A 20,683-nucleotide genomic window follows, 5' to 3' on the forward strand; every position below is an offset into this window, starting at 1 on the left:
ATCTGAATGTGTAATTCCAAAAAATAATGTTTTTTGGCAAGATGTTTTCAATTCTTTTCTCTGTGTTATAAAATCTTTTAATGGGAGTTTCGTCAAAGAAAACCTCCCTAGTATTCCTGTTTGGTATAACACAAATATTAAAATGGGTATGGAAACACTATTTATTAAAAGCTGGTATGAAAAGGGTGTCAAAATAATCAGTGATTTTCTTGATGTGGATGGAAATCTTTTACCACATGATATTTTTCAACATAAATTTAATAAGAATGTCTGTATTATGCAGTATAACAGTGTAGTAAGTGCCATATCAAGATATCTTAAATCTTTTCTTACAAAAAATTCATACCAAGAGTTTATTACTTCATATATTCCAATATATTATAAATCTTTGTTGTTGCATGATAAATGGGTATAGTCCACTAATGCATTTTCCATAGGCGGTAATGTTAACGTTATGGTTCATAGCTCCGGCCCTAATTTTCGTTCAGCAACGAGGGACCTCTTGAATGAAAGCTCATCAAATTGTCTCTTTCCTGTTAAAATTTCGTGGTTTGAAGTCAGATTCGTTTTCCGGAAAAATGCGTCTGTATTGAAAAACTCTGAAAATGAAAGTAAAAGTAGGGAATTTCTCAGTTTTGGAAAGGGTGTACATCAAACAATTTCAATTCTTTTCTTCAAGTGATAATTCAACTTGTTTTAAAAATTGCAAATCCTCTTTTCTGACATGTGTCAAGCATTATGATTTAAAATGTCCCAATAAATGTATATACACTCTGCAAGTATAGGGACTATTTTGCTTAAAGGCACTTCTTTGTTGTCCTACCGATTCTAAAAATAGTTAGAGGGATATACCCAATATAAAACAGTCATTGTGGTTATCTACAATTCTTAGCTTATATATTCACTCTAGACACTATAAAGAACCATGATTCCAAATTTGGAAAAATTCAATACATTACTATGGATTTTGCAGCATTGATACACATGCATGAAATTTGAAGAAACAGTCCAGTCATAATTTACCTAAACAACATATAGCTCATTGGCACTCGATGCTCTTCAAATTGCATAAATTGAGAAAACTTTAATCTCAAGGATTAAAATACATGTAAAACATAAACATTCAATATTTTACCAAATTTATTTTGTTCATATTCTTATGAAAAAGCTCAATTATGTCTGATTTTATAAAATTGTTGTCGTAAAAATCATGAGTTTTTCTTTAGTTACAAAACAGAATTGTTTTCAAACACCACGAAAAAGGTAAAATAGAAAAGTATAGGAATTTCCCTATCCATCAAGGTATTACATGTAGGTATTGGTTTATAAATAATAAAGTTATATGACTCTATAATGTGAGGCCCTCAATTCAGTATTTGCTCCATTTTGATGCTAGCTTGAGATTACCTCACTTATGACGTCATAATGACGTCATAGTGATGAGTTGTTTTTACTCATATAAGTGTAATATTTGCTGAACTTTTATTTAAGCCTAATTTCGGAACAAATGCACCATGACTTAACTCATTAAATATATGTCATAGGGAAAAGAAACTTGCTAATAAGGATTTTTTCTTTTACTCTTGTACATTGTTAACATGGAAACAAATTTAACAAAAATTATCAAAAGACATATCCTGTGGAAGAGAGTCTACATTTAACTAAAGTTCAAAATCCAGAAGAACAAGAAATACCCACAAAGTCTGTGAAATATGTATAATCAATGAAAAGTTTCCCAGTATCTATAATATTCTAAATTATCTGCATGTAAAATACTGGCCATGCAGGGTATATAGTTTTTATAGGTTCCTTCTTTTAAACTTGGACGAGTGATGTTACAAAAATAAATTTTACTTACATCAAGTGTGGCTCATTGTTGTGTTCTATTCTTGGAAGAAGACTTCCATTTCAATTTACATGTTATCTAAAATGAAATGTTTTGAATTAAATTCTACATTATCCAACACTATTCCCAACATTTGCAATTCCATATCAAAAGCAGCCATATGTTGAGAGAGAGAGAGAGAGAGAGAGACAGAGAGACAGAGAGAGAGAGAGAGAGAGAGACAGAGACAGAGAGAGACAGAGAGAGACAGAGAGAATTAGAGAGAGGGGAAAGATACAGAAAGAGAGAACAGATAGGCAACAATAACTACATCTTCATGCACAACACATCTATACAGCCTAAAGACATTCAATATCAACCCCCACCCCAACATATTGATCTATTTTTAATAGTATGAACAAATAAATACTAGTAAATATCTACTTAAAATGATTACTGATAATTTTATTCAATTTTGATTATGATAAACAAAGATAGATTTTGTGGATTAAGTACTAACCAACATGGTAGGCTTCTACATGTTCAAGAGTGCATACCTACATCTTCAGTACAGAGTCATGTCACATGCATGACAAATTAATTTACTCCAATTTAATGCAAATCTATCATCATAAATATAGAATTGGAACCCAGCGGATACTAATACAATTCCCTTACAATGCAAACTAATCTTAGATAGCTGGACACTGCTAGAATGAAGTATTTTTCCTCACCGGAAACTTTCTGCTTTTCTCTTTTCACTTTTGCTCGCTTGAAATGATCGCACTAAAATCCCGAAGTGATATTTAATGGTCTCAAAATTTATAAAAATGTCTTCTAAACTCATATATAATTAGAAAAACACCTACATTTTCATTTTTTTTAATGTAAAAACTCAAAATAAATTACATTCAAGTTAAGATCACAAATTTTTTAATTTAAATTGGTTTTTTGAAAATCCCGGGGGGGGGGGGGTGTTGTGATGGATATTTTCTTGGAAAATATGCTATTAAAATGATTAAACTTGTTGAACTTGTTGGAAATTAAGTTTATTCACATAAATGAGAAAATGTACAAAAGAAAAATGCACGTTTATCATAATAATTGCAAATAAACAAGAAATATGCCTTACCAGCATGGAGCTCAATATGGGTATAGTCCACTAATGCATTTTCCATAGGCGGTAATGTTAACGTTATGGTTCATAGCTCCGGCCCTAATTTTCGTTCAGCAACGAGGGACCTCTTGAATGAAAGCTCATCAAATTGTCTCTTTCCTGTTAAAATTTCGTGGTTTGAAGTCAGATTCGTTTTCCGGAAAAATGCGTCTGTATTGAAAAACTCTGAAAATGAAAGTAAAAGTAGGGAATTTCTCAGTTTTGGAAAGGGTGTACATCAAACAATTTCAATTCTTTTCTTCAAGTGATAATTCAACTTGTTTTAAAAATTGCAAATCCTCTTTTCTGACATGTGTCAAGCATTATGATTTAAAATGTCCCAATAAATGTATATACACTCTGCAAGTATAAGGACTATTTTGCTTAAAGGCACTTCTTTGTTGTCCTACCGATTCTAAAAATAGTTAGAGGGATATACCCAATATAAAACAGTCATTGTGGTTATTTACAATTCTTAGCTTATATATTCACTCTAGACACTATAAAGAACCATGATTCCAAATTTGGAAAAATTCAATACATTACTATGGATTTTGCAGCATTGATACACATGCATGAAATTTGAAGAAACAGTCCAGTCATAATTTACCTAAACAACATATAGCTCATTGGCACTCGATGCTCTTCAAATTGCATAAATTGAGAAAACTTTAATCTCAAGGATTAAAATACATGTAAAACATAAACATTCAATATTTTACCAAATTTATTTTGTTCATATTCTTATGAAAAAGCTCAATTATGTCTGATTTTATAAAATTGTTGTCGTAAAAATCATGAGTTTTTCTTTAGTTACAAAACAGAATTGTTTTCAAACACCACGAAAAAGGTAAAATAGAAAAGTATAGGAATTTCCCTATCCATCAAGGTATTACATGTAGGTATTGGTTTATAAATAATAAAGTTATATGACTCTATAATGTGAGGCCCTCAATTCAGTATTTGCTCCATTTTGATGCTAGCTTGAGATTACCTCACTTATGACGTCATAATGACGTCATAGTGATGAGTTGTTTTTACTCATATAAGTGTAATATTTGCTGAACTTTTATTTAAGCCTAATTTCGGAACAAATGCACCATGACTTAACTCATTAAATATATGTCATAGGGAAAAGAAACTTGCTAATAAGGATTTTTTCTTTTACTCTTGTACATTGTTAACATGGAAACAAATTTAACAAAAATTATCAAAAGACATATCCTGTGGAAGAGAGTCTACATTTAACTAAAGTTCAAAATCCAGAAGAACAAGAAATACCCACAAAGTCTGTGAAATATGTATAATCAATGAAAAGTTTCCCAGTATCTATAATATTCTAAATTATCTGCATGTAAAATACTGGCCATGCAGGGTATATAGTTTTTATAGGTTCCTTCTTTTAAACTTGGACGAGTGATGTTACAAAAATAAATTTTACTTACATCAAGTGTGGCTCATTGTTGTGTTCTATTCTTGGAAGAAGACTTCCATTTCAATTTACATGTTATCTAAAATGAAATGTTTTGAATTAAATTCTACATTATCCAACACTATTCCCAACATTTGCAATTCCATATCAAAAGCAGCCATATGTTGAGAGAGAGAGAGAGAGAGAGACAGAGAGACAGAGAGAGAGAGAGAGAGAGAGACAGAGACAGAGAGAGACAGAGAGAGACAGAGAGAGACAGAGAGAATTAGAGAGAGGGGAAAGATACAGAAAGAGAGAACAGATAGGCAACAATAACTACATCTTCATGCACAACACATCTATACAGCCTAAAGACATTCAATATCAACCCCCACCCCAACATATTGATCTATTTTTAATAGTATGAATAAATAAATACTAGTAAATATCTACTTAAAATGATTACTGATAATTTTATTCAATTTTGATTATGATAAACAAAGATAGATTTTGTGGATTAAGTACTAACCAACATGGTAGGCTTCTACATGTTCAAGAGTGCATACCTACATCTTCAGTACAGAGTCATGTCACATGCATGACAAATTAATTTACTCCAATTTAATGCAAATCTATCATCATAAATATAGAATTGGAACCCAGCGGACACTAATACAATTCCCTTACAATGCAAACTAATCTTAGATAGCTGGACACTGCTAGAATGAAGTATTTTTCCTCACCGGAAACTTTCTGCTTTTCTCTTTTCACTTTTGCTCGCTTGAAATGATCGCACTAAAATCCCGAAGTGATATTTAATGGTCTCAAAATTTATAAAAATGTCTTCTAAACTCATATATAATTAGAAAAACACCTACATTTTCATTTTTTTAATGTAAAAACTCAAAATAAATTACATTCAAGTTAAGATCACAAATTTTTTAATTTAAATTGGTTTTTTGAAAATCCCGGGGGGGGGGGGTGTTGTGATGGATATTTTCTTGGAAAATATGCTATTAAAATGATTAAACTTGTTGAACTTGTTGGAAATTAAGTTTATTCACATAAATGAGAAAATGTACAAAAGAAAAATGCACGTTTATCATAATAATTGCAAATAAACAAGAAATATGCCTTACCAGCATGGAGCTCAATATGGGTATAGTCCACTAATGCATTTTCCATAGGCGGTAATGTTAACGTTATGGTTCATAGCTCCGGCCCTAATTTTCGTTCAGCAACGAGGGACCTCTTGAATGAAAGCTCATCAAATTGTCTCTTTCCTGTTAAAATTTCGTGGTTTGAAGTCAGATTCGTTTTCCGGAAAAATGCGTCTGTATTGAAAAACTCTGAAAATGAAAGTAAAAGTAGGGAATTTCTCAGTTTTGGAAAGGGTGTACATCAAACAATTTCAATTCTTTTCTTCAAGTGATAATTCAACTTGTTTTAAAAATTGCAAATCCTCTTTTCTGACATGTGTCAAGCATTATGATTTAAAATGTCCCAATAAATGTATATACACTCTGCAAGTATAAGGACTATTTTGCTTAAAGGCACTTCTTTGTTGTCCTACCGATTCTAAAAATAGTTAGAGGGATATACCCAATATAAAACAGTCATTGTGGTTATTTACAATTCTTAGCTTATATATTCACTCTAGACACTATAAAGAACCATGATTCCAAATTTGGAAAAATTCAATACATTACTATGGATTTTGCAGCATTGATACACATGCATGAAATTTGAAGAAACAGTCCAGTCATAATTTACCTAAACAACATATAGCTCATTGGCACTCGATGCTCTTCAAATTGCATAAATTGAGAAAACTTTAATCTCAAGGATTAAAATACATGTAAAACATAAACATTCAATATTTTACCAAATTTATTTTGTTCATATTCTTATGAAAAAGCTCAATTATGTCTGATTTTATAAAATTGTTGTCGTAAAAATCATGAGTTTTTCTTTAGTTACAAAACAGAATTGTTTTCAAACACCACGAAAAAGGTAAAATAGAAAAGTATAGGAATTTCCCTATCCATCAAGGTATTACATGTAGGTATTGGTTTATAAATAATAAAGTTATATGACTCTATAATGTGAGGCCCTCAATTCAGTATTTGCTCCATTTTGATGCTAGCTTGAGATTACCTCACTTATGACGTCATAATGACGTCATAGTGATGAGTTGTTTTTACTCATATAAGTGTAATATTTGCTGAACTTTTATTTAAGCCTAATTTCGGAACAAATGCACCATGACTTAACTCATTAAATATATGTCATAGGGAAAAGAAACTTGCTAATAAGGATTTTTTCTTTTACTCTTGTACATTGTTAACATGGAAACAAATTTAACAAAAATTATCAAAAGACATATCCTGTGGAAGAGAGTCTACATTTAACTAAAGTTCAAAATCCAGAAGAACAAGAAATACCCACAAAGTCTGTGAAATATGTATAATCAATGAAAAGTTTCCCAGTATCTATAATATTCTAAATTATCTGCATGTAAAATACTGGCCATGCAGGGTATATAGTTTTTATAGGTTCCTTCTTTTAAACTTGGACGAGTGATGTTACAAAAATAAATTTTACTTACATCAAGTGTGGCTCATTGTTGTGTTCTATTCTTGGAAGAAGACTTCCATTTCAATTTACATGTTATCTAAAATGAAATGTTTTGAATTAAATTCTACATTATCCAACACTATTCCCAACATTTGCAATTCCATATCAAAAGCAGCCATATGTTGAGAGAGAGAGAGAGAGAGAGACAGAGAGACAGAGAGAGAGAGAGAGAGAGAGACAGAGACAGAGAGAGACAGAGAGAGACAGAGAGAGACAGAGAGAATTAGAGAGAGGGGAAAGATACAGAAAGAGAGAACAGATAGGCAACAATAACTACATCTTCATGCACAACACATCTATACAGCCTAAAGACATTCAATATCAACCCCCACCCCAACATATTGATCTATTTTTAATAGTATGAATAAATAAATACTAGTAAATATCTACTTAAAATGATTACTGATAATTTTATTCAATTTTGATTATGATAAACAAAGATAGATTTTGTGGATTAAGTACTAACCAACATGGTAGGCTTCTACATGTTCAAGAGTGCATACCTACATCTTCAGTACAGAGTCATGTCACATGCATGACAAATTAATTTACTCCAATTTAATGCAAATCTATCATCATAAATATAGAATTGGAACCCAGCGGACACTAATACAATTCCCTTACAATGCAAACTAATCTTAGATAGCTGGACACTGCTAGAATGAAGTATTTTTCCTCACCGGAAACTTTCTGCTTTTCTCTTTTCACTTTTGCTCGCTTGAAATGATCGCACTAAAATCCCGAAGTGATATTTAATGGTCTCAAAATTTATAAAAATGTCTTCTAAACTCATATATAATTAGAAAAACACCTACATTTTCATTTTTTTAATGTAAAAACTCAAAATAAATTACATTCAAGTTAAGATCACAAATTTTTTAATTTAAATTGGTTTTTTGAAAATCCCGGGGGGGGGGGGGTGTTGTGATGGATATTTTCTTGGAAAATATGCTATTAAAATGATTAAACTTGTTGAACTTGTTGGAAATTAAGTTTATTCACATAAATGAGAAAATGTACAAAAGAAAAATGCACGTTTATCATAATAATTGCAAATAAACAAGAAATATGCCTTACCAGCATGGAGCTCAATATGGGTATAGTCCACTAATGCATTTTCCATAGGCGGTAATGTTAACGTTATGGTTCATAGCTCCGGCCCTAATTTTCGTTCAGCAACGAGGGACCTCTTGAATGAAAGCTCATCAAATTGTCTCTTTCCTGTTAAAATTTCGTGGTTTGAAGTCAGATTCGTTTTCCGGAAAAATGCGTCTGTATTGAAAAACTCTGAAAATGAAAGTAAAAGTAGGGAATTTCTCAGTTTTGGAAAGGGTGTACATCAAACAATTTCAATTCTTTTCTTCAAGTGATAATTCAACTTGTTTTAAAAATTGCAAATCCTCTTTTCTGACATGTGTCAAGCATTATGATTTAAAATGTCCCAATAAATGTATATACACTCTGCAAGTATAAGGACTATTTTGCTTAAAGGCACTTCTTTGTTGTCCTACCGATTCTAAAAATAGTTAGAGGGATATACCCAATATAAAACAGTCATTGTGGTTATTTACAATTCTTAGCTTATATATTCACTCTAGACACTATAAAGAACCATGATTCCAAATTTGGAAAAATTCAATACATTACTATGGATTTTGCAGCATTGATACACATGCATGAAATTTGAAGAAACAGTCCAGTCATAATTTACCTAAACAACATATAGCTCATTGGCACTCGATGCTCTTCAAATTGCATAAATTGAGAAAACTTTAATCTCAAGGATTAAAATACATGTAAAACATAAACATTCAATATTTTACCAAATTTATTTTGTTCATATTCTTATGAAAAAGCTCAATTATGTCTGATTTTATAAAATTGTTGTCGTAAAAATCATGAGTTTTTCTTTAGTTACAAAACAGAATTGTTTTCAAACACCACGAAAAAGGTAAAATAGAAAAGTATAGGAATTTCCCTATCCATCAAGGTATTACATGTAGGTATTGGTTTATAAATAATAAAGTTATATGACTCTATAATGTGAGGCCCTCAATTCAGTATTTGCTCCATTTTGATGCTAGCTTGAGATTACCTCACTTATGACGTCATAATGACGTCATAGTGATGAGTTGTTTTTACTCATATAAGTGTAATATTTGCTGAACTTTTATTTAAGCCTAATTTCGGAACAAATGCACCATGACTTAACTCATTAAATATATGTCATAGGGAAAAGAAACTTGCTAATAAGGATTTTTTCTTTTACTCTTGTACATTGTTAACATGGAAACAAATTTAACAAAAATTATCAAAAGACATATCCTGTGGAAGAGAGTCTACATTTAACTAAAGTTCAAAATCCAGAAGAACAAGAAATACCCACAAAGTCTGTGAAATATGTATAATCAATGAAAAGTTTCCCAGTATCTATAATATTCTAAATTATCTGCATGTAAAATACTGGCCATGCAGGGTATATAGTTTTTATAGGTTCCTTCTTTTAAACTTGGACGAGTGATGTTACAAAAATAAATTTTACTTACATCAAGTGTGGCTCATTGTTGTGTTCTATTCTTGGAAGAAGACTTCCATTTCAATTTACATGTTATCTAAAATGAAATGTTTTGAATTAAATTCTACATTATCCAACACTATTCCCAACATTTGCAATTCCATATCAAAAGCAGCCATATGTTGAGAGAGAGAGAGAGAGAGAGAGACAGAGAGACAAAGAGAGAGAGAGAGAGAGAGAGAGAGAGACAGACAGACAGAGACAGAGAGAGACAGAGAGAGACAGAGAGAATTAGAGAGAGGGGAAAGATACAGAAAGAGAAAACAGATAGGCAACAATAACTACATCTTCATGCACAACACATCTATACAGCCTAAAGACATTCAATATCAACCCCCACCCCAACATATTGATCTATTTTTAATAGTATGAATAAATAAATACTAGTAAATATCTACTTAAAATGATTACTGATAATTTTATTCAATTTTGATTATGATAAACAAAGATAGATTTTGTGGATTAAGTACTAACCAACATGGTAGGCTTCTACATGTTCAAGAGTGCATACCTACATCTTCAGTACAGAGTCATGTCACATGCATGACAAATTAATTTACTCCAATTTAATGCAAATCTATCATCATAAATATAGAATTGGAACCCAGCGGACACTAATACAATTCCCTTACAATGCAAACTAATCTTAGATAGCTGGACACTGCTAGAATGAAGTATTTTTCCTCACCGGAAACTTTCTGCTTTTCTCTTTTCACTTTTGCTCGCTTGAAATGATCGCACTAAAATCCCGAAGTGATATTTAATGGTCTCAAAATTTATAAAAATGTCTTCTAAACTCATATATAATTGGAAAAACACCTACATTTTCATTTTTTTTAATGTAAAAACTCAAAATAAATTACATTCAAGTTAAGATCACAAATTTTTTAATTTAAATTGGTTTTTTGAAAATCCCAGGGGGGGGGGTGTTGTGATGGATATTTTCTTGGAAAATATGCTATTAAAATGATTAAACTTGTTGAACTTGTTGGAAATTAAGTTTATTCACATAAATGAGAAAATGTACAAAAGAAAAATGCACGTTTATCATAATAATTGCAAATAAACAAGAAATATGCCTTACCAGCATGGAGCTCAATATGGGTATAGTCCACTAATGCATTTTCCATAGGCGGTAATGTTAACGTTATGGTTCATAGCTCCGGCCCTAATTTTCGTTCAGCAACGAGGGACCTCTTGAATGAAAGCTCATCAAATTGTCTCTTTCCTGTTAAAATTTCGTGGTTTGAAGTCAGATTCGTTTTCCGGAAAAATGCGTCTGTATTGAAAAACTCTGAAAATGAAAGTAAAAGTAGGGAATTTCTCAGTTTTGGAAAGGGTGTACATCAAACAATTTCAATTCTTTTCTTCAAGTGATAATTCAACTTGTTTTAAAAATTGCAAATCCTCTTTTCTGACATGTGTCAAGCATTATGATTTAAAATGTCCCAATAAATGTATATACACTCTGCAAGTATAAGGACTATTTTGCTTAAAGGCACTTCTTTGTTGTCCTACCGATTCTAAAAATAGTTAGAGGGATATACCCAATATAAAACAGTCATTGTGGTTATTTACAATTCTTAGCTTATATATTCACTCTAGACACTATAAAGAACCATGATTCCAAATTTGGAAAAATTCAATACATTACTATGGATTTTGCAGCATTGATACACATGCATGAAATTTGAAGAAACAGTCCAGTCATAATTTACCTAAACAACATATAGCTCATTGGCACTCGATGCTCTTCAAATTGCATAAATTGAGAAAACTTTAATCTCAAGGATTAAAATACATGTAAAACATAAACATTCAATATTTTACCAAATTTATTTTGTTCATATTCTTATGAAAAAGCTCAATTATGTCTGATTTTATAAAATTGTTGTCGTAAAAATCATGAGTTTTTCTTTAGTTACAAAACAGAATTGTTTTCAAACACCACGAAAAAGGTAAAATAGAAAAGTATAGGAATTTCCCTATCCATCAAGGTATTACATGTAGGTATTGGTTTATAAATAATAAAGTTATATGACTCTATAATGTGAGGCCCTCAATTCAGTATTTGCTCCATTTTGATGCTAGCTTGAGATTATCTCACTTATGACGTCATAATGACGTCATAGTGATGAGTTGTTTTTACTCATATAAGTGTAATATTTGCTGAACTTTTATTTAAGCCTAATTTCGGAACAAATGCACCATGACTTAACTCATTAAATATATGTCATAGGGAAAAGAAACTTGCTAATAAGGATTTTTTCTTTTACTCTTGTACATTGTTAACATGGAAACAAATTTAACAAAAATTATCAAAAGACATATCCTGTGGAAGAGAGTCTACATTTAACTAAAGTTCAAAATCCAGAAGAACAAGAAATACCCACAAAGTCTGTGAAATATGTATAATCAATGAAAAGTTTCCCAGTATCTATAATATTCTAAATTATCTGCATGTAAAATACTGGCCATGCAGGGTATATAGTTTTTATAGGTTCCTTCTTTTAAACTTGGACGAGTGATGTTACAAAAATAAATTTTACTTACATCAAGTGTGGCTCATTGTTGTGTTCTATTCTTGGAAGAAGACTTCCATTTCAATTTACATGTTATCTAAAATGAAATGTTTTGAATTAAATTCTACATTATCCAACACTATTCCCAACATTTGCAATTCCATATCAAAAGCAGCCATATGTTGAGAGAGAGAGAGAGAGAGAGAGAGAGAGAGAGAGAGAGAGAGAGAGAGAGAGAGAGAGAGAGAGAGAGAGAGAGAGAGAGACAGAGAGAGGGAGAGAGAGAGAGAGAGAGAGACAGACAGACAGAGACAGAGAGAGACAGAGAGAGACAGAGAGAATTAGAGAGAGGGGAAAGATACAGAAAGAGAGAACAGATAGGCAACAATAACTACATCTTCATGCACAACACATCTATACAGCCTAAAGACATTCAATATCAACCCCCACCCCAACATATTGATCTATTTTTAATAGTATGAATAAATAAATACTAGTAAATATCTACTTAAAATGATTACTGATAATTTTATTCAATTTTGATTATGATAAACAAAGATAGATTTTGTGGATTAAGTACTAACCAACATGGTAGGCTTCTACATGTTCAAGAGTGCATACCTACATCTTCAGTACAGAGTCATGTCACATGCATGACAAATTAATTTACTCCAATTTAATGCAAATCTATCATCATAAATATAGAATTGGAACCCAGCGGACACTAATACAATTCCCTTACAATGCAAACTAATCTTAGATAGCTGGACACTGCTAGAATGAAGTATTTTTCCTCACCGGAAACTTTCTGCTTTTCTCTTTTCACTTTTGCTCGCTTGAAATGATCGCACTAAAATCCCGAAGTGATATTTAATGGTCTCAAAATTTATAAAAATGTCTTCTAAACTCATATATAATTAGAAAAACACCTACATTTTCATTTTTTTAATGTAAAAACTCAAAATAAATTACATTCAAGTTAAGATCACAAATTTTTTAATTTAAATTGGTTTTTTGAAAATCCCGGGGGGGGGGGTGTTGTGATGGATATTTTCTTGGAAAATATGCTATTAAAATGATTAAACTTGTTGAACTTGTTGGAAATTAAGTTTATTCACATAAATGAGAAAATGTACAAAAGAAAAATGCACGTTTATCATAATAATTGCAAATAAACAAGAAATATGCCTTACCAGCATGGAGCTCAATATGGGTATAGTCCACTAATGCATTTTCCATAGGCGGTAATGTTAACGTTATGGTTCATAGCTCCGGCCCTAATTTTCGTTCAGCAACGAGGGACCTCTTGAATGAAAGCTCATCAAATTGTCTCTTTCCTGTTAAAATTTCGTGGTTTGAAGTCAGATTCGTTTTCCGGAAAAATGCGTCTGTATTGAAAAACTCTGAAAATGAAAGTAAAAGTAGGGAATTTCTCAGTTTTGGAAAGGGTGTACATCAAACAATTTCAATTCTTTTCTTCAAGTGATAATTCAACTTGTTTTAAAAATTGCAAATCCTCTTTTCTGACATGTGTCAAGCATTATGATTTAAAATGTCCCAATAAATGTATATACACTCTGCAAGTATAAGGACTATTTTGCTTAAAGGCACTTCTTTGTTGTCCTACCGATTCTAAAAATAGTTAGAGGGATATACCCAATATAAAACAGTCATTGTGGTTATTTACAATTCTTAGCTTATATATTCACTCTAGACACTATAAAGAACCATGATTCCAAATTTGGAAAAATTCAATACATTACTATGGATTTTGCAGCATTGATACACATGCATGAAATTTGAAGAAACAGTCCAGTCATAATTTACCTAAACAACATATAGCTCATTGGCACTCGATGCTCTTCAAATTGCATAAATTGAGAAAACTTTAATCTCAAGGATTAAAATACATGTAAAACATAAACATTCAATATTTTACCAAATTTATTTTGTTCATATTCTTATGAAAAAGCTCAATTATGTCTGATTTTATAAAATTGTTGTCGTAAAAATCATGAGTTTTTCTTTAGTTACAAAACAGAATTGTTTTCAAACACCACGAAAAAGGTAAAATAGAAAAGTATAGGAATTTCCCTATCCATCAAGGTATTACATGTAGGTATTGGTTTATAAATAATAAAGTTATATGACTCTATAATGTGAGGCCCTCAATTCAGTATTTGCTCCATTTTGATGCTAGCTTGAGATTACCTCACTTATGACGTCATAATGACGTCATAGTGATGAGTTGTTTTTACTCATATAAGTGTAATATTTGCTGAACTTTTATTTAAGCCTAATTTCGGAACAAATGCACCATGACTTAACTCATTAAATATATGTCATAGGGAAAAGAAACTTGCTAATAAGGATTTTTTCTTTTACTCTTGTACATTGTTAACATGGAAACAAATTTAACAAAAATTATCAAAAGACATATCCTGTGGAAGAGAGTCTACATTTAACTAAAGTTCAAAATCCAGAAGAACAAGAAATACCCACAAAGTCTGTGAAATATGTATAATCAATGAAAAGTTTCCCAGTATCTATAATATTCTAAATTATCTGCATGTAAAATACTGGCCATGCAGGGTATATAGTTTTTATAGGTTCCTTCTTTTAAACTTGGACGAGTGATGTTACAAAAATAAATTTTACTTACATCAAGTGTGGCTCATTGTTGTGTTCTATTCTTGGAAGAAGACTTCCATTTCAATTTACATGTTATCTAAAATGAAATGTTTTGAATTAAATTCTACATTATCCAACACTATTCCCAACATTTGCAATTCCATATCAAAAGCAGCCATATGTTGAGAGAGAGAGAGAGAGAGAGAGAGAGAGAGAGAGAGAGAGAGAGAGAGAGAGAGAGAGAGAGAGAGAGAGAGGGAGAGAGAGAGAGAGAGAGACAGACAGACAGAGACAGAGAGAGACAGAGAGAGACAGAGAGAATTAGAGAGAGGGGAAAGATACAGAAAGAGAGAACAGATAGGCAACAATAACTACATCTTCATGCACAACACATCTATACAGCCTAAAGACATTCAATATCAACCCCCACCCCAACATATTGATCTATTTTTAATAGTATGAATAAATAAATACTAGTAAATATCTACTTAAAATGATTACTGATAATTTTATTCAATTTTGATTATGATAAACAAAGATAGATTTTGTGGATTAAGTACTAACCAACATGGTAGGCTTCTACATGTTCAAGAGTGCATACCTACATCTTCAGTACAGAGTCATGTCACATGCATGACAAATTAATTTACTCCAATTTAATGCAAATCTATCATCATAAATATAGAATTGGAACCCAGCGGACACTAATACAATTCCCTTACAATGCAAACTAATCTTAGATAGCTGGACACTGCTAGAATGAAGTATTTTTCCTCACCGGAAACTTTCTGCTTTTCTCTTTTCACTTTTGCTCGCTTGAAATGATCGCACTAAAATCCCGAAGTGATATTTAATGGTCTCAAAATTTATAAAAATGTCTTCTAAACTCATATATAATTGGAAAAACACCTACATTTTCATTTTTTTTAATGTAAAAACTCAAAATAAATTACATTCAAGTTAAGATCACAAATTTTTTAATTTAAATTGGTTTTTTGAAAATCCCAGGGGGGGGGGGGGGGATTTGTGATGGATATTTTCTTGGAAAATATGCTATTAAAATGATTAAACTTGTTGAACTTGTTGGAAATTAAGTTTATTCACATAAATGAGAAAATGTACAAAAGAAAAATGCACGTTTATCATAATAATTGCAAATAAACAAGAAATATGCCTTACCAGCATGGAGCTCAATATGGGTATAGTCCACTAATGCATTTTCCATAGGCGGTAATGTTAACGTTATGGTTCATAGCTCCGGCCCTAATTTTCGTTCAGCAACGAGGGACCTCTTGAATGAAAGCTCATCAAATTGTCTCTTTCCTGTTAAAATTTCGTGGTTTGAAGTCAGATTCGTTTTCCGGAAAAATGCGTCTGTATTGAAAAACTCTGAAAATGAAAGTAAAAGTAGGGAATTTCTCAGTTTTGGAAAGGGTGTACATCAAACAATTTCAATTCTTTTCTTCAAGTGATAATTCAACTTGTTTTAAAAATTGCAAATCCTCTTTTCTGACATGTGTCAAGCATTATGATTTAAAATGTCCCAATAAATGTATATACACTCTGCAAGTATAAGGACTATTTTGCTTAAAGGCACTTCTTTGTTGTCCTACCGATTCTAAAAATAGTTAGAGGGATATACCCAATATAAAACAGTCATTGTGGTTATCTACAATTCTTAGCTTATATATTCACTCTAGACACTATAAAGAACCATGATTCCAAATTTGGAAAAATTCAATACATTACTATGGATTTTGCAGCATTGATACACATGCATGAAATTTGAAGAAACAGTCCAGTCATAATTTACCTAAACAACATATAGCTCATTGGCACTCGATGCTCTTCAAATTGCATAAATTGAGAAAACTTTAATCTCAAGGATTAAAATACATGTAAAACATAAACATTCAATATTTTACCAAATTTATTTTGTTCATATTCTTATGAAAAAGCTCAATTATGTCTGATTTTATAAAATTGTTGTCGTAAAAATCATGAGTTTTTCTTTAGTTACAAAACAGAATTGTTTTCAAACACCACGAAAAAGGTAAAATAGAAAAGTATAGGAATTTCCCTATCCATCAAGGTATTACATGTAGGTATTGGTTTATAAATAATAAAGTTATATGACTCTATAATGTGAGCCCCTCAATTCAGTATTTGCTCCATTTTGATGCTAGCTTGAGATTACCTCACTTATGACGTCATAATGACGTCATAGTGATGAGTTGTTTTTACTCATATAAGTGTAATATTTGCTGAACTTTTATTTAAGCCTAATTTCGGAACAAATGCACCATGACTTAACTCATTAAATATATGTCATAGGGAAAAGAAACTTGCTAATAAGGATTTTTTCTTTTACTCTTGTACATTGTTAACATGGAAACAAATTTAACAAAAATTATCAAAAGACATATCCTGTGGAAGAGAGTCTACATTTAACTAAAGTTCAAAATCCAGAAGAACAAGAAATACCCACAAAGTCTGTGAAATATGTATAATCAATGAAAAGTTTCCCAGTATCTATAATATTCTAAATTATCTGCATGTAAAATACTGGCCATGCAGGGTATATAGTTTTTATAGGTTCCTTCTTTTAAACTTGGACGAGTGATGTTACAAAAATAAATTTTACTTACATCAAGTGTGGCTCATTGTTGTGTTCTATTCTTGGAAGAAGACTTCCATTTCAATTTACATGTTATCTAAAATGAAATGTTTTGAATTAAATTCTACATTATCCAACACTATTCCCAACATTTGCAATTCCATATCAAAAGCAGCCATATGTTGAGAGAGAGAGAGAGAGAGAGAGAGAGACAGAGAGACAGAGAGAGAGAGAGAGAGAGAGAGAGACAGACAGACAGAGACAGAGAGAGACAGAGAGAGACAGAGAGAATTAGAGAGAGGGGAAAGATACAGAAAGAGAGAACAGATAGGCAACAATAACTACATCTTCATGCACAACACATCTATACAGCCTAAAGACATTCAATATCAACCCCCACCCCAACATATTGATCTATTTTTAATAGTATGAATAAATAAATACTAGTAAATATCTACTTAAAATGATTACTGATAATTTTATTCAATTTTGATTATGATAAACAAAGATAGATTTTGTGGATTAAGTACTAACCAACATGGTAGGCTTCTACATGTTCAAGAGTGCATACCTACATCTTCAGTACAGAGTCATGTCACATGCATGACAAATTAATTTACTCCAATTTAATGCAAATCTATCATCATAAATATAGAATTGGAACCCAGCGGACACTAATACAATTCCCTTACAATGCAAACTAATCTTAGATAGCTGGACACTGCTAGAATGAAGTATTTTTCCTCACCGGAAACTTTCTGCTTTTCTCTTTTCACTTTTGCTCGCTTGAAATGATCGCACTAAAATCCCGAAGTGATATTTAATGGTCTCAAAATTTATAAAAATGTCTTCTAAACTCATATATAATTAGAAAAACACCTACATTTTCATTTTTTTAATGTAAAAACTCAAAATAAATTACATTCAAGTTAAGATCACAAATTTTTTAATTTAAATTGGTTTTTTGAAAATCCCGGGGGGGGGGGTGTTGTGATGGATATTTTCTTGGAAAATATGCTATTAAAATGATTAAACTTGTTGAACTTGTTGGAAATTAAGTTTATTCACATAAATGAGAAAATGTACAAAAGAAAAATGCACGTTTATCATAATAATTGCAAATAAACAAGAAATATGCCTTACCAGCATGGAGCTCAATATGGGTATAGTCCACTAATGCATTTTCCATAGGCGGTAATGTTAACGTTATGGTTCATAGCTCCGGCCCTAATTTTCGTTCAGCAACGAGGGACCTCTTGAATGAAAAGCATTATGATTTAAAATGTCCCAATAAATGTATATACACTCTGCAAGTATAGGGACTATTTTGCTTAAAGGCACTTTTTTGTTGTCCTACCGATTCTAAAAATAGTTAGAGGGATATACCCAAATGTACTAATGTAGCGTATAGACAATAAAACTCTTGTAATGTAATTCCTATTTCAATATCCAAATGGGAATCAGAGTTAGTTCAATATGGAGCCAAAATATGTGTTAACGATGCATTTAATGTATGCTTTAAAACAACCAAAGGCACTCAGCTACAATGGTTACAATTTAGATTACTTCATAGAATTCTACCTGTGAATCATTACTTAAAGAAAATTAAGGTGGTGTCCTCTGACTGTTGCTCATTTTGTAAACATGAAGTTGAGACAATTCAGCATGTCTTCATAAACTGTGAAAAAGTATCCACAATATGGAGCAACCTAAGGTTGCATATTTACCATGCTACTTCCTTAAGACTTGGTTTTCATGTAGTTAATATTTTGTTAGGTTAACTTCCAATGTCTAAAAACAACAAAGATATTAATTTAATTATTCTATGTTCGAAACAATATAGTTAACTTGTTTTCAAAAAAGGCAAACTGCCATGCCTTTCTGATATTTATCTTATTCATTCAACAAAGACAAGGTTGAAAAATATATAGCTTGTAAAAATTTTGAAATGCATAAATTTGTCAATACCTGGCAGCCCTGGTTAACTATCTTTGATACTATGATTCAATCATAGTCATGTTATTTGTCTTAAAAGGACAACTCTTGATCAGAAAAGCTCACTTGGGCCTTTGGCTAAAGGAAGCTTAAATACTTACATATAATAGATTTAATAAATAGATAAATTATATTGTATTATAACACCATATCAAGTATCATATTACAAACATATTTCAAATGATAATATTATAGAACAAACATATTTCAAGGCTATGATTCATAGTGTAGAATCATTCCATATTTCTCTCAAGATACAAGAATCTGCATCTAAAAGAAGAACTTCAATAAGCGACACATATCACATGTGTCTCGATAAATACGTATGTGGATTAACTTTAATTAAAGCTTCGTGCAACCTAGTGATTGTTGGAAAAAAGACAATGTAGGGATATACTTGAATGCCATAATTTACAGGTAATAAAAATTGTACGTAACTGAAATGAAAAAAAGAGTTTGAATTGCTATATCAGTGCAGGAAAATAAATTTACAAAATGTTGATCGAATTAATTACATATAAAACAATAGAACATGGACCCAGAACAATATGTGTACACACTACCACCCTGCAACATAAACATAAAACAAACACAGAATTTTGGTAATAATATGTAAATACAATGTTTGAAAATAAAAAGTATAATACTAAAGGTTTAACTTTCATGTTAAATTGATTATCACCCATTTAATGATTATTCAGGTGCCAAGACATATTTCACAGATAAATTTTTTGTGTGTTAAATTCTTGCTTTTAAGAATCACAGTATCATCTGTTGCAACTTTTCCTTACACATTATATTGTCTTTTCTTCTACAAAACATAAACAAGTTAAAACACGACCGATTATAAGTCAGAGGATTCTCAAAAATTAAACAGTCATTTCTTTAGATAAAAGTTAAATTCATTTTTTTTAATAAAAATTATTAATCAATGACATGATATATGTAAATATCATAATCAGATATAAATGAAAGTGTCATAAAATGTAAACAGGATTAAAAAAAATAGATCATTTAAGAAAGGAATGTAAATCAATTAAATACGAGAAGTTCCTCTTGCCATTGCATAAGGTGCATAATTATGGAATATTTCTCATCAGGGTCAGTCAAATAGTTCACATGACCAATGAGTAGGTATCACTAACCTAGCACCATTTTTCAGAATTGAGAAAAAACAAACATAACTTTAAAAATGTCGAGAAAAAATGAGGTCGTATGAGACACCTCAATATTATGACGTACTTCCTATCAAAAAAACCCCAATAAGATAAGAAAAAATTATACTGCTTTCCTTTTCCAAAAAAAGGAGCTATA

General features: G+C 31.1%; 1 long non-coding RNA gene across 3 annotated transcripts; it reads right to left on the minus strand.

The window, feature by feature from the left end:
• Positions 1–371: 371 nt before the first annotated feature.
• On the minus strand, positions 372–18,635 carry LOC117684466 (uncharacterized). 3 transcript variants are annotated; one of them, XR_010709510.1, is made up of 15 exons: positions 18,518–18,635; positions 17,406–17,471; positions 15,937–16,146; positions 14,789–14,854; positions 13,320–13,529; positions 12,158–12,223; positions 10,689–10,898; positions 9,576–9,641; positions 8,107–8,316; positions 7,001–7,066; positions 5,532–5,741; positions 4,427–4,492; positions 2,958–3,167; positions 1,859–1,924; positions 373–599 (listed from the first exon to the last, which is right to left on the minus strand). It is a non-coding gene; the product is annotated as an uncharacterized lncRNA (long non-coding RNA). The 3 variants fall into 3 exon arrangements; XR_010709511.1 differs by lacking the exon at positions 15,937–16,146 and having other exon boundaries at positions 372–599; XR_010709512.1 differs by lacking the exons at positions 373–599; positions 2,958–3,167 and having other exon boundaries at positions 1,690–1,924.
• Between the last annotated feature and the right edge of the window lie 2,048 nt (positions 18,636–20,683).

The sequence above is a fragment of the Magallana gigas genome, chromosome 9 (assembly GCF_963853765.1).
Source record: "Magallana gigas chromosome 9, xbMagGiga1.1, whole genome shotgun sequence".
NCBI lineage: Eukaryota > Metazoa > Mollusca > Bivalvia > Ostreida > Ostreidae > Magallana > Magallana gigas.